Source organism: Monodon monoceros, unplaced genomic scaffold, assembly GCF_005190385.1.
Source record: "Monodon monoceros isolate NGI ecotype Baffin Bay Population unplaced genomic scaffold, NGI_Narwhal_1 Super_Scaffold_5, whole genome shotgun sequence".
Lineage (NCBI taxonomy): Eukaryota > Metazoa > Chordata > Mammalia > Artiodactyla > Monodontidae > Monodon > Monodon monoceros.
The window spans coordinates 58,708,669-58,725,948 of NW_021703782.1; the positions used below are offsets into that span (position 1 = coordinate 58,708,669).

Below are 17,280 nucleotides of genomic sequence, written 5' to 3' on the forward strand. Positions count from 1 at the left end.
TCCATCCATCCATCCATCCATCCATCCATCCATCCATCCATCCATCCATCCATTCCCTTAGCAAATATTCACTGAATATACACAATGCTCTGTAATCAAATACTTTCTCTACTTGAGATGCTGTCTTCCCATTCTCTCTAAAGCTTCTATTTAACATCTCAGCTCAGATATTATCTTTTCAGAAAAGCTTTTTCTGATCCTATAGACAATTTTAGATGCCTCTTTTCCTATGTACCACTTTGACCTGGACATACCCCCACAAAATAAATTATAATACTGTAGTATAAACACTTGTTTGCAGTGTGACTCTCACGGGCTATCTCTACTACCTCTGGCACCAGTGCAGTATCTGGCACACAGCAGATACTCATAAATATTTGTGGAATAAATGAGTGAATAAATGACTATTAACATTAAATGTCAGAATGAGGCACTGGCACTGGGTGCTCCCAATTTTGAGGCTTCCATTCAGTTGCAGTCTAGGTAGACCTTACATGAATGTCAGAACAGATTTCTCCAGCAGCAGGTGGAAGCAGGGAGTCCTGCACAGAAGGCAGCTGAAATCAATGCTTTCAACACAGATGGGTTCTGAAAAACAAGCCCAACAGGTTTGTGTCAATTAGGGGTAAGTAGTTCTTTTTAGGGATCTAGAAATGAAGGCCCAGCTAAGTAAGCTTCTGACTTCGTGGTTCCACCTCTATGCAAATTACTTCTCAGTATCCAAATGAGTTGGCAAAAAACTTGAGTCTATATTTTATCATGGCATACCCTTCCAGGAATTTCAATAGTTGGCTATAAATCTCTGTACATGTTAACTGAGGAACTTTTCCTAGGAAAGCTTATTTTAGATTAAGACAATGAGAATCAGAGCAACATTTATATAGCTCTATAGCTGAATAACTTTCTGTATATGTTGGTTGAGTAAAACAATTCTTCTGTGCAGATACTTAAAAATTATAAACACCTGAGCAACAAGCTTCTGTAGACCAATCTGGGCCTCTAACTCCCATCGCTTATAGTGTGTTAGAAAACAGTCTGTGTTTCAAACAACAAATTTACAAACAGATTTTTGGCACCCAAGATTTGTGTGTACACTTCTCAACAACTTACAATGGCTCTCTATTGCCACTATATATCTAAACTTTAAACCTGGTGTTCAAAACCTTTTTATCTTTCCAGACTTATGTCCCTTGATTCCTCCAAATAACCCTGTGTTACAACCAAACTCAACTACATGTGCTTACTAAACCTACAATGCTTCCAGCTGCTACACATTGGCTCAAGCTGTTCCCCACTTCTCTTTGTTAAAATGCTATCCTACTTTTGAGAATCAACTGTAACCTTTCCTAATCTCCCTCAATTAAGTATGACCACTTCCTCCTATAAATACCAAAGGTACTTTATTCCTGTATTAAAAACAAAAGATGATGGTGCCATTTATTGAGCAAATCCTACATACTGACCTTTGCACTAAGCACTTTACAAACATTGTTTAATATAATCCTCAGGACAGTTATATGGGGATAGGCATTAATTTTACATGTGCCTCTTCCATGGTGCTCACTCTTTATCTACTGTCTGAATGCAGAGAGGGACAAGGTCCTAGAGCAGGGGTCAACAAACTACAGCCCACTGCCTGTTTTTGTAAATAAAGTTTTATTGGAACACAGCCGTACTTATCTATTTACATTTATTTTATATAAATTTATTTATTTATTTTTGGCTGCATTGGGTCTTCGTTGCTGCACGTGGGCTTTCTCTAGTTGCAGAGGTGGGGGCTACTCTTCATTGCGGTACACGGGCTTCTCATTGCAGTGGCTTCTCGTTGCAGAGCACGGGCTCTAGGCATGTGGGCTTCAGTAGTTGTGGCACACGGGCTTCAGTAGTTGTGGTTCATGGGCTCAGTGGTTGTGGCTCATGGGCCCTAGAGCACAGGCTCAGTAGTTGTGGCGCACGGGCTTAGTTGCTCCGCGGCATGTGGGATCTTCCCGGACCAGGGCTCGAACCCATGTTCCCTGCATTGGCAGGCGGATTCTTAACTACTACACCACCAGGGAAGTCCTCAATTTACATATTGTCTCTGGCTCCTTTTGTGCTGCAGTGGCAGAGCTGAATAGTTGTGACAGAGACCATATGACACACAAAGGCTAAAATGTTTTCTAAATGGCTCTTTACAGAAAAAGTTTGCCAACCCCTGGACTAAGAGATGGGATGGAAGGATCCTGAGTCCCCAATTAACCACGTGGAGCAGAACTCTTCATTCCCCTGCCTCGCCAACCCACATTGAACTGCGATGGAAGTAAGAAACAAATTTTTATTCTGTTAGTATGTTAAAAGTTCTGGGTTACTTGATCTAGTAGTTAGCCTAGCCTCACTAAAGTGATGTAAATATGCTATCTCTCCAGGACAGCAATCAAATGATTCCTCTTTCCATGATCCAGGAATATGTGAAGTTTGTTGCTGATTTCTTCTTTTGACTTCTGATGCCTTTTAAAAATTACAAATGAATATAAGAAAAATTCTAGGACTTCAAATTAGGATATGCTTCACAAAATAACTTCCACAAACGCCATGGCAACTGAGTTGCTAGTGATTTAACTAAGTAAATAAACACCATAGGAAAAAAGATCCCAACAATTTCTGAGGCATGTACTTAGCTGGTGTTTGAGTGGGGAAGGTCAAATTGAGAAAATCTGTGAAGCTCTTCTACATGCCAGGTCCCTCCAGAGTTAGAGGAACTGAAACTAAAAAGCAGATACTTATTTGATCATAGCTTCTCTCTTGGAAGAGCAGTTTGTTACATCTTTTTATTCCTTCAATGAAAAATGCTAGGAAAGGAACCCGGAATGAGATAAAGATGAACTTTCCCATGATCTCTGGCATACTGAAAGTGACTGCAATTCCTATTGGGAATTTGAATTAAGTTAAGGGCCATTATCAGCTTATCTTTGGACTATATTTTTTTTGGAAGGAGAGTAGCCTAGTCAGTAATCTACACATTCTCCAGCAGTGGCCATTTGAGTTCCTTGCCCATTGCCTTCCTTAGGATCATGGGAGGAAGATGTTTATCCTCCTGTGGTGGTTGTTTCTTTGCTTTAACAGAACATAGTGATCTTGGAACAATAAAGCTAGTTATAGATTAACTGATCCTAACTTTTCAGTTTTGCAGAACCATCAAAGTTCAAGTTGGATAACTATTGCTAAGATTATTTATGAGGGCCCTACCCAAATATTTTCCATGCAAGGTACAAGCATAAGTGTGTACTGACAATAGTGCATCTTTCCTGCTACTCTCCCATGCATCTAGACTGGGTATTGCAAATTGGTATCCATAGTCCACATTCCTCCTGCAGACATGCTCTCTTTGGTCTGCATAGTGTTTTAAAATCAGAATGACTGCACACAAAAGTCAAGGTTTGAACTTCTCTTAAAAATTAGGACAGCCTAAAAATACTGGGCCTGCATTTCTGTGTACCAATAATAGTTTAGAGCTAGAATTATGTGCACGTTCCAGCTGGATGTGGTTCCCAACACTCTGTCTTATCTTGGTTCTGACCTGCCTCAGCCTTTACATTACCTGCCCAGCTCCTGTCGGCACTGGAGTTCCTGGTTCTCACTCCAGGGTTCCTTGCTGTCTCCTCTGCTTATCTCAATTGTTTTAAATAGAAAGACGGCTGGATTTGGAGTCAGATAACCTTGATAGGCATCTTAGATCTACCGTTTTGTGACTCTGGGCAAGTCATTTGATATCTCTAGTCTCCTTGTTTATAAAATGCCTGAAGCAAAAGATGGAATGTTTTTCAGATTAGCCAAGGTAATGCATGAAAAAAATGGCCTTGGTTTCAGTCGCTCACCTTCTTCTACAAGACCATTGCCTCAGTCTCCACCTTGGTAACCCTGCATCCAGTCTCTTCACTCCTCTATTCCATGGTTTTTAATGTTTCATTTACTCAAAAGCATGTTGAGCACCTACATGTTGAGCACCTACTCTGGCACTGGGCTGGGGATTCAACAGTCAGTGAGAACAGACTCAGTCACTATCTTTATGAAACTTACAGCTTTAATGGGGGAGGCAGACATAAATCAAATAATCATACAGATAAATGTAAAATTGTAATTGGGGCAACTCTATGAAGGAGATGAACTTGTCATTAAGAGAACATATGATGGGGCCCTTGATGAGGCCAGGGAAGTCAGAAAAGGCTCCGAGATCTAAAGGATAAGGAGTTGTACAATTGAAGAGGGTTTAGAAGAATATTCTAGGCAGTGGGAACAGCATGTATAAAAGCTCTGTCGGGGAGGAACATGGAAGGGATGAGGCACTAGAAGAGATCCAGTGGGTCAGGTTTAGAGGGAAAGAGGAAGAGTGGGAAACAGACAACTTGGGGGAGGTAGGGATCAAATGGCATTGTAGGCCATGCTTAGGAGCTTAATCTTTATCTTAAGAGCAGCAGGAAAGCCGTGGACAGTATAAGCAGGGGGCAGGTACGACATGATCAAATTTGCTTTATGAAAAGGTAACTCTATTTGTAGGGTGGAAATCAGATGGAAGGAATATCAGGTTGAATCCTATGAAGTTGCCACATGTAGACTATTTGTCCTATAAGATGGCAATTTCATATGATTCCACCTGATAAAGGGGATGCAGGGTAAACCAGATAGGAGGCTAGCAAGAGATGATTAGTGGCTTGGACTAGGATGGGGCATTGGAAATGGAGAAAAATGGACAGATCTGATAGATATTTAGAGGGTAAAAATCACTGAGCCTTTGTGATGGTTGGTGCAGGGTATCAAGGACAACTCCCAGACTTGTGTGCCTTAATGGGAAGTGGTGTCATTCATGAGTAGGGTGCTTTGGCAGATGACCAGGTTTGGTAAGCAGGGACGATTCCACATTCAGTTCAAAGTGCCTTTGCAACAACCCCAAGGAGATGAACTTTGAAAGTGTCTCTACAGAAATACCTTGCCTTGGCTTTAGCTGGATTCCTGGGGGGATGAATGACTCTAGGCTATGTTAAATCATCAGCTAGAGGTTCCACATTATGAATGTTTTATAAATTAAGGCCTCAAACCTGTGTGATGTGGGCTCAGAGTTTTGATTTTCACAGGTAATTATTTTTACCCCTCTCAAAACCCCAGGCAGATAATGTGTTTATGCAGGGAGTTCAGTTCTATTCTTTCCCTCCTTTGGGCCTGAACTCACTTTTTTTTTTTTTTTCTCTAGGTGTTAGAAGTCTAGCTCCCTTGCCCCAGGGTGTCCGTAACTCCACCTGAAACTCCTGTGGCCTCCTCCTGATATCAGCTCATATTTGTTCCTCTGACTTGATTTCATGCTATTCTTGGCACTTGAAAATTCCTTTTTTTAAAAATCAAACTTGGTTACATGGAAGGTATTTTTTGTCACATTGTATCTAGTATTTCTATGTGGTTATGTGGCAAGGGGCCTATTTGGGTCAGCTCAGTGGGCTGGGTGGTCACAAGTGGTCCAGGTAATTTTATATTTTTAGAATTATTTTATAATGATGTATGACACGGTATTCTGCCTTTTTTTTTCTTTTTGCGGTATGCGGGCCTCTCAGTGCTGTGGCCTCTCCCGTTGCGGAGCACAGGCTCTGGACGCGCAGGCTCAGCGGCCATGGCTCACGGGCCCAGCCGCTCCGCGGCATGTGGGATCTTTCTGGACCGGGGCACGAACCCGTGTCCCCTGCATCGGCAGGCGGACACTCAACCACTGTGCCACCAGGGAAGCCCGGTATTCTGCCATTTGACATAAGTATACATCTTTTGTCACAAGAGAGGAAAATCTTGCAGAGTGGTTGCCATCTGGCATTGGGCTTCAAGCTTATAGAATATGAAAATTTGTATATGACCTGGGTCCTAAGCTTGAATTCCAATGCTAAAGAGCAGCTAGTTTGCAGGAGCCCAAGGAGGACATTTCTGATCCCTTACCACAGTGTATGGCACCCAGGAGTTGCTGAAAAGATGTCTGTATAATTGAAAAGGAATTGAAAAAATTTTAATTGGAGAAGATGGGAATTCTTGGCATATCCTTCATGGTGTAATAAAAATCCTGGGATTAGGACAGAGAGATGTAATCAGGATGTTTTTTCAAGACCCAGAATGATTTGTAGTCTCAATATAGCATCCATCTTACTGTTCCCTGGCATCTAATCTATTCATAAAATGTAGATGACAACAGTGCTATCTCTGGTTCTTAGATTACATGTTTATGGATGATTCATTTAAATTCAAATATCATATACTAGTTATTTGCTATGTGCAAAGGTTTGTTTGTTTGTTTTTCTTTCTAGGTTCTATGAGGTATAAAGTGATGACTAAGACCCAGGGTCTACCCTCAACTACTTTATAGCCTAATGGTAGGGGGTGGGAACAAAAGCATACAATTAAAATAAAAATAACTAGCCCTTATCAAATGCTTTCAGTGTGCCAGGCACTGCGCTAAGAATTTTACATGGATTAGCTCACTTAACACTATGAAGTAGGCTGTTATTGTCTTTGTCAGTGAGGGAACTGAAGCACAGATAGGTTAAGAAATGTATACAAGGTTACATAGCAAGAAAGACACTGAGTCGGGATTGAAACCCGATCATTCTGATTTCAGATGTCAAGAGTTCAAATATTCTGCTGTATGGCAGCCCAAATAATCCATGTTAGAAGATGTTCATACCTTAACAGATGTTCAAGCTCAGGCTGAGAGCACAAAGGAAGTGTTCGGGAAAAGCTTTATAGAGAAGTTTATTCTTCCATGGTCTTGAAGAATGAGTGGCATTTTGACATATAGTGATGAACGAAGAGGGTCTAGGGGTAGGAAGTTGTTGAGCAAAGGCAGAGGGCACAAGAAGGCACCTTGGCATGTTTGGGAAACAGCAAATAAACAGTCCAACATGGCCAAGTATGGGCTGTTTGTGTGAGATAATGCAGGAAAGGAGAGGTAGATGGGACTTGAACTTCAGATAAAGGACTTCAGAGCAGGAAGTGGGGAGGGGTGTGCAGCATTCTTTTCAGTGTTGGTCATAAATAACGTAAAGCCCATGAACAATTGAAGCTTCCAGAATTGACTTGGTCTACTTTCATTTGAGAGCAGAAGTGGAGAAAAAAAAAATTGGATGACTTCAGAGGTTTTAAAATCTGCTCTGAGGTTCAAAGGCATGACATATACACACTACTATATATAAAATAGATCACTAATAAGGACCTACTGTAGAGCATAGGGAACTCTGCTCAATACTCTGTAATGGCCTATATGGGAAAAGAATCTTAAAAAGAGTGGATATATGTATAACTGATTCACTTTGCTGTACAGCAGAAACTAACACAACATTGTAAATCAACTATACCCCAATTAAAAAAAAAAAAAAGACTTCTTAGCCTGGGGGCTCTGGACTCACGAATAGGCTTCAGAGGGCCTGGCACCTCAGGAAATTGTGGGCAAAGTTTTGTGTTGCATGAACATATATGCTTTATGTCTAGGGAGGTGGTCCATAACATGCATCACTTTCTCTAAGCATTCATAAGGTCCTTAGACCTTATGATGGTCTAAGGAGAGAAAGTCAGCAATGATCTCATTGGGGCCTTCCTCGGAGTCAGGAACTAGAACCAATGTCCTATTGTGTATCCTGAAACTTTGAGATTCTGCAGAAGTCAAAACTGAGAGTTTGAATTCCCCACTGATAAGCAAAACTTTCCACAGAAATATCATCACCATTAATCAGTAGAGGCCTGCCTTGTGTCAGCCTCTGCCTCAGGATTGCAGGTTATCTTGGTTAGCAGTCCTAACCAGGAAGGTATTAGGTAAAGCAAACCTCATTTTCAAAGTGTCAATAGGAACTGGGTCACTTTTGAGCTTCTGCCCCTGGATGTTTACAAGGGTAATAGGAAGCTATAATTTCCAGGCAGATGACAGCTGTCTGGAAGGATTCCTACCATTGCACTTTTAATCCAACCCACCAGAGTCACTCAACAGTAAAACAGCCTTGGCAATTGGCAACCTGTGGGCCAGGCCTATGAGAAAACCCTTCATTTCCTCCTGTTTGCAAAGCTTGCCCAGCAGGCCCTGCCATCAGTGACACCAGCTGAGGCGACTGAGGGTGGGAAGCCAGAAATGCCAGTGGTGAAAACAAGGTTTCCAGGTAAATCCTTTGGTTTGCAGAAATAGCTGTGGTGGAGGCCGCTTTGGTCATTAGTGTTGTGTTTTTATATAATGATACTCTTTGATAAAGAGAAACAGAGTCCTGTGTGTATTAGTCATGATTAGGACTGTCTGCAGGTGACAGAAAACTGAAGACAACAGTGGCTTAAACATGATAGATATTGATATCTCTCTCATGTAAACCAAATCCAGAGTTGGGCAATCTGGGACTGGTTTGGCAACTCCATGATCAGCAGGAAACCAGGCTCCCTCTAGTTTATTCCTTCCTCAAACCTAGGGAGCTACGTAGGCTCCTCAACCTCCAGCCTGGAGGAAGGAGAAAGAGGGGAAGAAAGGAGCCCCCTCTTTTAAGGACACTTCCTCAGAAGTTTCAATTCCATATACATCCCATTGTCCAGAACACAGTGGCTGAAACTGGTGGTGAAGATGGTTGGAATGTAGTCTTCAATATGGGCGTCCAAGTGTCCAGTGAAATATTGGGGGCCCTATTCCATACATACATATATGGACAATTAGATGTCTCTTACAGTGTCTTCAGAAAAGATGGAATGTTTTGATGCTGTTTTGATAACTCGAGAGACCTTAGCAAGCCTGGATACTCCTCTATTTATTTAGGTTATTTAGTTAGTTCTCCTCCTGCCATGAAAGGCACCTTTAAATAGATAGCATCCTTTATTTTTGTTAGCAGGAGTGTGAGAAGCAAGATTTCTCCATTCACTCACTCATTCATTCACTCACTCATTCATTCAGGTATCAGTACTGTCATGGCAGAGATGGTCAGCTATTCACCACATTTATGCCTCCTATTCAAAGCATAGAGTTGCTCCTGGGAAGTGGTTGTCCAGCCAGGGGCTAGACTTAGCCTGTACCATAGAGGTGGGCCCATATGACCAGCTTTTGCCAATGGAATGTGAGCAGAGGAGATGCATCCCTTCTGGGAGGAGGTGGTTAAAAAACAAGCATGCTTTCTTCATCTCCTATTTTCCTACCTGCCTCTGGAAGCAAGGGATCCTGAGACCTATCAGATGGCAGAGCCACAGGTGGAAGGAGCCTGGGCTCCAGAATCACCCCAGGAAAGCTGCCCACCAAATATGCACACTGGACTGTTACATGAACAAGAAATAAACTTCTATCATCTTAAGCTTCTAGTATGAGGGTGTTCAGTAAGTAGCCTGCTCTGATACAACACTAGGTTGAGGGCTCAGCTCTCACATCAGATAGAACTAGATTCCAATGCTACGTGCAGTACTTACTAGCTGTGAGATTTCAGGTAATTTCTACTAATCTCTCTGACATTTATAAAATGTGGCTTAATAATAGCACATACCACATACAATTTTTTTTGGTGAGAGGCTAGTACCTATTAAATGCATCATCCATGTTGGTTTTTATTCTTATAATCACATCTTGTTGAGTTCCTCCTTTTCTATTCTATTAGGGTAGCTTTTGCTAATTTAGGGAGCAGTCAAAAAGTTTGGGGGCTTCCCTGGTGGCGCAGTGGTTGAGAGTCCGCCTGCCGATGCAGGGGACACGGGTTCGTGACCCGGTCCAGGAGGATCCCACGTGCCGCGGAGCGGCTGGGCCCATGAGCCATGGCCGCTGAGCCTGCGCATCTGGAGCCTGCGCATCTGGAGCCTGTGCTCCACAACGGGAGAGGCCACAACAGTGAGAGGCCCATGTACCACACACACAAAAAAAAGTTTGGGCTCTCTCACTTATTTCTTCTCTTGTACCCTCCAGGTTGTAGGTCTCTCTGCTGGTGGTCATCAGGGATTCTGCACAGCAGATGTCTCATTCCCCAGCTACTCTGTAGTAGGCAGAATAATGGCCCAAAGATGTCCTTATCCTAATCCCCGGAACCTGTGAATGTGTTGCTTTACGTGGCAAAAGGAATTTTGCTGATCTGATTAAGTTAAGGACTGATAGATGGGGAGATAATCATGGATTACCAAAGTGGGCCCAATGTAATCAAAAGGGTCATTAAAATATGGGAGAGGGAGACAGAGAGTCAGAGAAGGAGATATGATGATGGAACAGATGTTGGAGTGATGAGGTTGCTATAGCTTGCAAGATGGAAGACCATGAGCCAAGGAATGCAGGCAGCCTCTAGAAGTTGGAAAAGGCAGGGAATGGACTCTTCCCTAGAGACTTAGAAGGAACACAGCCCTGCCAAACCCTTCATTTTAGCCCAGCAAGACCCATATCAGACCTCTATCCTACAGAACTGTAAATAATAAACGTATATTGTTTGTCCTTAAGTTTGTAGTAATTTGTTACAGCAGCAATAGGAAGCTAATGCATACCCTACTCCTAACATGCTTTGTTGCAACGTTCATGTGAATTTCTTTTTTTTCATCTTGGAATATAATTGCTTTACAATGTTGTGTTAGTTTCTGCTGTACAACAAAGTGAATTAGCTATATGTATACATATATCCCCATATCCCCTCCCTCTTGAGCCTCCCTCCCACCCTCCCTATCCCCTCTAGGTCATCATAAAGCACAAAGCTGATCTCCCTGTGCTATGCGGCTGCTTCCCACTGGCTATCTATTTTACATTTGGTAGTATATATATGTCAATGCTACTCTCTCACTTCATCCCAGCTTCGCCTTCCCCCACTGTGTCCTCAAGTCCGTTCTCTACATCTGCATCTTTATTCCTGCCCTGCCACTAGGTTCCTCAGTACCATTTTTTTAGATTCCATATATGTGCGTTAGCATACGGTATTTGTTTTTCTCTTTCTGACTTACTTTACTCTGTATGACAGACTCTAGGTCCATCCACCTCATTACAAATAACTCAATTTCGTTCTTTTTTATGCTTTATTGAAACAGGAGGGAAAATCTCAGAAAGGACTCACAGTGCAAAAAGGACAAAGGCCAGGGTGGGGTGGCTAACATGAACTTTCCTTTGTATCATACAAGGAAAGGTACTTCAAGACTTGGGCTTTCCCGAGGGGGCTGTCCCCAACCCTCCAAGGATGCTCCTCAATTTCTGGCCAGGCTCTCCATCTTTGTTTTGTGTCATGGACACTTCATGGCACCCCTGCCCCAGCCCTCCCACTGCAATCTGTGAGCCTGCCAAATCCCATACTAAGTGCCCTTTAAGTAAGAACATGTCTCCTATTTCCCTATTGGCAGGGTTCTGGCTTTGAACTTGAGCAATAGTGGATCCCATACTTGTAGTGAGAGCTTTGGGATGTTTCTGCGCCTCCAATCCCTAGACCAGGGAGCAACATAAAAGGAACACACTGACTGTGTGTGTGTGTGTGTGTGTGTGTGTGTGTGTGGAAATTCACAGAAGCCATTTTAAATTGTACAATTTAATGGCATATAGTACATTCATAATGTTGTGCAACCATCACCTCTATCCAGTTCCAAAACATTTTCTTTGCCTCAATTAAGTAGTTCCGATTAAGTCGTCACTCCCCAAGTGCCCCTTCCTCCCAGGCCCTGGCAGCCACCATCTGCTTTATGTCTCTATGGATTTATTTTGGAAATTTCAAATAAATTGAATAAAACAATAATACAATATATGGCCTTTTGTGTTTGGCTTTTTCCACTTAGCTTAATGTTTTTGAGGTTCATCCACATTGTAAAATGTTATCAGTACTTCAATTCCTTTTCATGACCAAATAATATTCCATTGTGTGGCTATACCACTTTTTGTTTATCCATTCATCCATTGATGGATACTTGGGTTGTTTTCCCCTTTTGGCTATTGTGAAAAATGCTATGAGAATCTGTGCATGAGTTTTTCTTTGAATACCTCTTTTCAATCCTGCATGGACCTGTGTTTTCATATCTCTTGGGTATATTCGAAGGAATGGAATTACTGGGTCACCCTGGCCTTTGATACCTGCTTATTTTGTTGTCAAAGATAAATGTCTCCAGCACCACTAAATTACTTATTTTCAGGATCTTCTCTAGGTGGAAAGTGTGTACAGGGGCAGAGGGGGATGCTAATTTCTCTACCACATTGCTATTATCAAGCATGTTATCCCATGCATCTTTGTAGCCAAAGTGCTACCATGTGCTAAATTAACGGTGACCTGGAAGTGAGGGCTACAGGCTGCATCAGAACCCAAGACACCTTCCGTCACACTCTGACACGTTAAGCGGGTTACTTATACATTCACTGTCTAACTCCTTTACTGACTATATGAGTTCCACAAGGGCAGGGATTTGGTATGTTTTGTTCATTTCTGTATCCCGAGTGCCTATGACAGTGCCTGGAACAATGAACACATGAACATTTGGGAGGTCTGACCAGCAATGTTCTCTGATTCAATGTCCTGTCTCTCCTTGAGGTCCCAATCCTAGTAGCTGGGTCTGATACCCAGATGGAGGGTAAGACTCATATCCAGGACCTCTTTAAATGGCAACTTTGTGTCCATTTTTCCTTTCAAGACTCAAAAATACCCTGGAGGTGTACAGAGTAGGTGTTCTTTCGTCACTTTGAAGATGAAGAAAATGATGATCAAAGGCATTAATTTGTGTCAAATAACTCAACTAGTGGGTGGTGTCAAAGGAAGGTAAGGGTGGTGTAGTAGTTTCCTAGGACTGCGGTAACAAATTACCACAAACTGGGTGAGTTGAAACAACAGAAATTTATTCTCTAACCATCCTGGAGGCCAGAATTCTGAAATTAAGCTGTCAACAGGACCATGCCCACGCTCAAGACTATAGAGGAGGACCTTGCATCCAGCTTCTGGTGGCTCTGGCTTCCTTGGCTCTGGCAGCCCAGCTCCAATCTCTGCCTCTGTCTTCACATGGCCTTCTCCCCTGTGTCTCTGTGTGTGCTTTCTGTCTCTTATAAGGACATTCATCGTTGGATTTAGGGCTCACACTAAGCCAGGATGATTAATCTCAGGATCCTAAACTTAATTCACCTGCAAAAGCCCTTATGCCAAAGAAGGTCACATTTTGAGGTTCAGGTAGACACATCCTTTGGAGGCCACCACTGAACTCACTGCAGGTGGGTATCCCAATGAGAATGTCTCCTGATTGAGCTCTTTCTGGGAGCCTGATCTGCACTCCAGCCTTCCCAAACTGTGTCCATGTAACACTGGTTCCTTGAGACAGTAGGTGTTGTGAAAAAGAGGGCTGCAGGCAAATGAGTTTGGGAAACTCTGAGTTAAAGCTAGGCAGGAATTTTTACTGCAGGATTTCTCAGTCTCTTTAACGTGTTAGTATTCACTGTAAATCTTCACGAGAGGAAAACATATGGAGCACTCCTCAAATTCCTTTGATCTGGAAATCCTTTGAAAAAAGTGTAATGGAGAACAATGGAGCTCTCACGGGGTGAGGCTGCCTGGAATATATGTGGGAAGCGATGCTCCTCTCTTTCTCTTCCTTTTCTCTTGGGGGGACTCCACTCCTAGGAGAGGTCCCATCAAATGATGTAAATCACCCCAGAGAGGCTAAAGTCAAGTGGCATGGAAAGGATCAAAAATATAATGCCAGATGTATTCTTTCAATCAGTAAATGTCTAATTAAAAAAAGAAAAATCCACCAGCTGCCTAGAAATCCCATATGATTGTCATAGTGATCATGCATCCCTTAGTGGACCATATTGGAAGTTTGAAGATATTTGCTAGGATTATGTTCCTGTTAGGAATCTATTGCCTAGTGCCATATGTGCCTATTCTAATTAGAAAGGCAGGGTTTTAGAGCTGCAAGAGGTCTTAGAAATAATCTCTTCTAACCCAGTAATTTTACACATTAGGAAACAGAGGCCCAGAGAGACAAAACAGTACAGTGGGGCTTCCCTGGTGGCGCAGTGGTTGAGAGTCCGCCTGCCGATGCAGGGGACACGGGTTCGTGCCCCGGTCCGGGAAGATCCCACATGCCGCGGAGCGGCTGGGCCCATGAGCTATGGCCGCTGAACCTGTGCTTCCGGAGCCTGTGCTCCGCAACAGGAAAGGCCACAACAGTGAGAGGCCCGTGTACCACAAAACAAAACAGTACAGTGTAGAACCTGCTCAAGTTCACCCAGAGAACCAGGTGCAGAGCTAGTTCTGGAACTTACGTCAACTGATTTCAAGTCCAAGGCTCTTTCTGCTACCCTGGGCTTCTTTTCTTTTAAAATATTGCTGTAGAAGGCAAAAATTTTACACTGATGTTTCACTGGAAATGTAAGGATTTGGGGATATTCTTATAACTGAACTTTCTGCCAAAAGTCCTTTTACCTCAACTCTTGATTTGAGGAAATACTTCTAACATTTATTGTCTTTATTCAAGATGCAATTTATTTTTTCTTTAAGTATGCATGATTTTACAGTGGGTTAGGTCTATTGTCTGACCACAGACTTAAGTGGAGATATAGACTGTATAGCAAAGAGATTAGCAACACTTTAAAAGAGATGTCAAACTTTCACTGATTTTCTTGTGACATTTTAAGTATGTGTGTGGGGGATGCTATGAAAAGGAATAAAGCAACTGAAGGTTTAGAAGTATCTGGAAAGGTAGTCTGATAGGAGCAATTGGTCCACTTTTCAATAAAAATGGTTCCATGTGCCCTTTATAGCATTTGTGCAGTAATTTAGCCCACATTTATTATAGGGCATAGGGCTGAATGTTCAATGACCTTGTGATATCCCCTGAAATTACTGGTTTTTAAAAAATAAATCCTTTATATGAGCTTGTTTCATAGCAACTGGGTAGGATTTTTGTAGATTTTAATAAGCTGTAAGTGATGTCGTAGAGGCTGCTCACAGACAGGAGCTTTGATGTCATTTCTTCATTAGGAAAGAGTGATTCTCCTAAAGGTCAACGCAATAGGGGCAAACGAGTAGCTTTCCCTGGATCCAGCTGGGAAAAGATGTGAAGATGTGTGGAATAGAACTCTTGTACCCACCGGCAGGCCTTGGAAGGTAAAAGTGAGATGCATTTTAGAGGCAAATAGTTGCTGTTCCCCAATCCCTATAATAGGTTATTTCACTGCTGCAGGCTTCTCAAAATCAGGGGTGTGGGCTCCATGATATCAGGTGAAACATAGTTGTGGATCCTCTCCAGGAATGAGGTGGGACCTCTGATTATAGCAACTTTTTGTCTGAAAGGCAGACTTATGAATTGGTCTAGGAAGGCTCAGGATTGTTCAGAGGTAAAAAGGTGCCGCCCCCTGCCTTCGGTACTCCACATGTGGAGAATCTGGACATGGCATATATGAGGGCCCTCGATATACATCCCCACTGCTGTTTCTGACCACTTGTGTTCATCTCATACCCTTGGCCGCCCCAAATTTCCTCTTCTGATTCCTGTGATTTGTTTCTTTCTCCAAAAAACAGGGCATGGCAGGGAAACAATTACTCCTAACTCAAGGGAACTGAGAGTTTACTTGTTTGTCTCAGGTCCTTTGTCCTATCTTTCAGTAAAATTCCTCCCCCAGATATCCTCCTCCAGGTCTCAGCATGACTTGTGTCCTCCAAGAGACCTTCCCTGTCCCCTTAGATGTCCCATAGCACCTCTTGGAATTTGCTCTTTATCTCATTACCCTGGTTCATTTTCTTCAGGGCTCTGCTCTCTAACAGAAATCATCTCGGTTATGTATTTCCTTATGTGTGGTTGGCTCTGACTTCCTCCACTAGACTGGTAGGCACAGATGCTGTATCCCCAGGGCCCACACAGGGCCTGGCACAGGAGAGATGGAAGCAGAATCTAGGTGGGTCCCACTGGACTAGAAAACTGGGGGGTTGGGGGGCATGTCTGCTACTATAAGGATCTCTCACACCTAGACTTTTTAAAAGAGCTCTTAGCACTGTTTTCAATTATATATTGGTGTGATTATTTCTCTAAGGCCCATCTCTCTTACTAGGGCAAGGATTCATAACCATTTTGTGCCAAGATACATTTTGGTATCTGGTGAAGCTTATGGACCCCTTCTCAGAATACTGTTTTAAAATGCATAAAGTAAATATATAGGATTATAAAGGAAACCAAATATTGAAGTAAAATCATCAAAATATTAAAATATAAATTTGCAATATAGTTACATATGCTTCTTCATTAAGTGACACATTAAATAACAAAACCGACCATAATTTTTAAGTGGTGATGAGCATAATCAATTTTTTGAGATGTCTGCAAAAACTGTGAGATAAAAATGTCTGTGATTTCTACTGGTGACAAAAGCATAGGTACTTTCAATACTGCTGTGTTTTGTTGCCTACATGCATGATTAAATCAAATGCTAAATTTCAGTTAGAGATTAGTGAAAATAAAGATGTAATTCTTCCCATTCAAGCTCACGGATTCCCTGAAGTCTTTCCACAGATTTGGGGGGGGGTAAGCGTGGGTGGGGAAGGGTCCATGGAGCCCAAGTTAAGAATTTCTGCACTAAAAAGTATCAGATAAATTTGTTTCGCCATTTTAACCCTAGTCCCTAAGGCACAGTGGTAGATACTCCTTACATATTTGTGGAAGGAAAGAAAGAAGGAGAAAAGGAAAGGAGGGAAGGGCATTCTTCTTTGCCTCTGACACTTTTTGGTGCTTGCTTGCTGAATTAATGGATCCTGCAGGCAGGGCACTACGCTTAATAAACTAGTCCTTAATAAATGAGAGTACCCCTTTCCCCACATGTTCCAAATAACAATTGCATTTTGGGTAAGGTCCTTTGTATACTACTGAAACCCACTGAGTGACTCACCCATAGCTGACACAAAATACATACTTGAATGATAAAATGCCTCTTTGACTGAGTTAACCCCTACACTGTGAATTATCAGGTATGATGCATCAGTGCTTTCAGACTTCTATCAGAACAATCAGCTTTCCCCTTGGGCTGCCTTGGGCTTCATTTCCTGTCAGCAAGTTCAGAGCTTCTGAGGCCATGGCCCTTTTATCATGACAGCACCCGTGAGTTGACACTAGCCACCACCACCTGCCCCCCACCCTTGGTGAGTCATCTTGGAGGGACCTTTTTCCTGCTTCATGAGAAGAGAAGGCCCATGGAGACAGCAGGCTCACTAGGAATCAGGCTCTATCATCTGACAGAGATTACTTCAGGCTCTCATGAATACCAGCTGGAAAGATCAGCGCTGTGGATTACTGCTCTCACTGACAGGACTTAATGAAAACTCAGGGCTAGTGGAGATGAAATCTAATTCTTTA

The 17,280-nt window shown here is 42.5% G+C and overlaps 1 protein-coding gene across 1 annotated transcript in view; it reads left to right on the plus strand.

Annotated features, from left to right (window-relative positions):
* The first annotated feature begins 2,248 nt into the window (after nucleotides 1–2,248).
* Nucleotides 2,249–17,280, plus strand: part of GLIS3 (GLIS family zinc finger 3) — a 662,455-nt gene continuing 647,423 nt past the window's right edge. The window contains exon 1 of the mRNA XM_029201554.1: nucleotides 2,249–2,299. The gene's annotated coding sequence lies outside the window, so the exon portion shown is untranslated. The remainder of the gene's footprint in view (nucleotides 2,300–17,280) is intronic.